The 2,915-nt window shown below is 39.3% G+C and overlaps 1 pseudogene; it reads right to left on the bottom strand.

The window, feature by feature from the left end:
- Positions 1-561: 561 nt before the first annotated feature.
- LOC470874 (phosducin-like protein 3) lies at positions 562-1,447 on the bottom strand (annotated as a pseudogene).
- Between the last annotated feature and the right edge of the window lie 1,468 nt (positions 1,448-2,915).

Below are 2,915 nucleotides of genomic sequence, written 5' to 3'. Positions count from 1 at the left end.
ACTAAAAAATATAAAAATCAGCCGGATGTGGTGGCACATGCCTGTAATCCCACCTACTCAGGAGGCTGAGGCAGGAGAATCACTTGAACCTGGGAGGCGGAGGTTGCAGTGAGTCGAGATCACGCAACTGCACTCTAGCCTGGGCAACAGAGCAAGACTCCATATCAAAACAAAACAAAAAAAATTTTACCTTTCCAGTGAAGAGAAGATAATATCAAACACAGAAATATGTAATGTATATTGATATGCTGAGTATGCTGAGAAATGCAAATGTGTTTTTATCTGTAGAAATTGGACTTTTAAAACTTTGAAATCACTGAGTTTTGTATTTAACTACAATACAAAACCTACAGCACAGAAGGAATATGAATAATCTCTTTTAAAATACTAATTCCTTTTCTTCTTTTTTTTTTTACTAATGGCTGGTTTTAATTTTTTTAGAGGAAATACTATAATTTAAAAAAAAGAGTTCCAAAATATTTAACAGAATTTCCAGCAATGATTATTTCCAAAATGTAAAGATTTGAAACATAATTTATACAAAACTAAAAACCAGAAGGATTCATTCTTGCTTTTTCCTTTTTTAAAAAATCCAGACATTTGTCACAAGAAAGTTCGGCATGTGATAGCAGCTGTAGCCTCAGTCACCCTCAGAATCGCTGTCCCTCCTCATGAGGACAGAGTGCCGCACTGAGGACAGCAATACATCTTCAATCGGCTTCTTAGGGTTTTCCTCCAGGTCCATCATAATTGCTCCAGATTCAGACAGTTTCCATTCCAACTCATCTCTTGTCAGGTTCATGCCACCAAACACCAGAGGACCAATAAACTGAGCCTTGATATCTCCTTCCAGGTAAACAAATATCGTGGGCAGATTCCTATCAGGATAATTGGGTATGCAGGTTGTTGAAATGGCTTTGATAAATTTGACATCAGGAAACTTCCTGGCAAGTCCACCGAGGTTCTGATTTATCAGGGCACAGAGGGGAATTCCTTGTTTGTAAAGGTGCAAGATGACCCACAAGCCCTCACCAGCTTTGGTAACTTCTTGAACATAATCCTTCCCTGAGATCTCCAAAACTTCTCAAAATTTATTCTTCAATTTAGTTGCTTTCCACTCAGCCAGTCTCTGCCGTCTGCACATTTCAATAGCACATTCATCCTCCTCATTAAACTCGTCTTCATGATCCTCCAGCTCTTCCAAAGTCATATCTTCATATGTTTTCACCACTGACTGCTGGAGGATGCACTGCTCCTCTTCTGCCTCCTCTTCCAATTCTTTCAGACTTTCCTTGGGGGGTAAGATACCCTTTTTGCGTTAAGATGTCATTCCACTCAGTGTCTGCGTTGGGGTCCTGCATCTTGTTTCCAGTTCAGTTGCTCAAGCCAGCTGTGCCGCCTTGTTTTTTTGTTTTTTTGTTTTTTGTTTTTTTGAGACAGAGTTTTGCTCCTGTTGCTCAGGCTGGAGTGCAGTGGCACAATCTCGGCTCACTGCAACCTCCACCTCCTGGGTTCAAGCTATTCTCCTGCCTCAGCCTCCCCAGTAGCTGGGATTACAGACATGCGCCACCACACCCGGCTAATTTTTTGTAGAGACGGGGTTTCACCATGTTGGACAGGCTGGTCTCAAACTCCTGACCTCAGGTGATCTGCCCGCCTTTACCTCCCAAAGTGCTGGGATTACAGGCGTTAGCCACCGTACCCTGCCAATACTAATTCCTTTTCATGACCTCAGATGAACAAAACTACTCAAAAGGCTGCTATGTATAGATGTTCTCTAGCAGGGGTTGGCCAACTATGGCCCAAAAGCCATGTCCAACCTGCTTCCTGCTTTTGTACAGTCCACAGCTAATTATGCTTTGTACATTTTTAATGGCTAGAAAAAAAATTTAATATTTTGTGACACACAAAATTATATGAAATTCATATTTCAGTGTCCATGAGTAAAACTTTATTGGAATACAGCCATACTTATTCATTTATCTACTGTCTATGGCTGCTTTTACACTATAACAGAGTAGTCATGACAAGAGACCATTCTCATCACTTGTCACTGCTGCTATCCATTACAAATCATAGTTACACTTTGTAACTTGGCAGCATTTTGAGTAGCATGCCTATTGCCATACCCCAAAATTTTATTTTTATTATCAGCATATACCCCTCATGTCAAAAAAAAAAAAAAAAAGGTGTGGTGACACACACTGTAGTCCCAGTTACTCAGAAGGTAAGGTGGCAGGATCAATTGAGGCCAAGGAGTTCGAGGCTGCAGGGAGCTACAGTCACACAACTGCACTCCAGCATGGGTAACTCCAGGCCTTGTCTCTAAAAAGAAAAAAATGAGAGAGAGAGAGAGAGAATTGGACTTAAAATATCCCATCTCTAAGGTACCATGAAGCATGGATTATTTTATCAAATTCGATGGCAAAGCCTGGCGCTTACTATGCAAATGAAACTATTTATGTGCTAAAAGAATGCTATATGTTAATATTATTAGAATAAGCAGTCATCACAATATTCCCAAATTACAGAAAATCAGTCAGAAAAGGTAAAAAGAAATTAAAGAGTATGTCAACACAGAATTTCCTCACAAAAAAAGAAAGTGAGGCTGTAACTAAAGTAAGTTTCCAAGTGCCTCATTTGTTAGCCTAGTAAGAAAAGTCATTCATTATAGCATGTTAATTAAATGTTTGATTGAAGTGGCTGAAGAAATGTATACAGAAAAAATAAACTTGGCCAGGTGCAGTGACTCACACCTGTAATACCAGCACTTTGGGAGGCCAAGGCAGGAGGATCACTTGAGACCAGGAGTTCAAGACCAGCCTGGACAGCATAGCAAGATCCTGTCTATTAAAAATAATTAATAATTTTTTTAATTTAAAAAAGTTAATTAAAAATTTTTTAATTTTTAAATT

This window comes from Pan troglodytes, chromosome 2 (genome assembly GCF_028858775.2).
Source record: "Pan troglodytes isolate AG18354 chromosome 2, NHGRI_mPanTro3-v2.0_pri, whole genome shotgun sequence".
Taxonomy (NCBI): domain Eukaryota; kingdom Metazoa; phylum Chordata; class Mammalia; order Primates; family Hominidae; genus Pan; species Pan troglodytes.
Note: the sequence above shows the minus strand (reverse complement) of the source record. Positions and strands in the feature narration are given on the sequence as shown.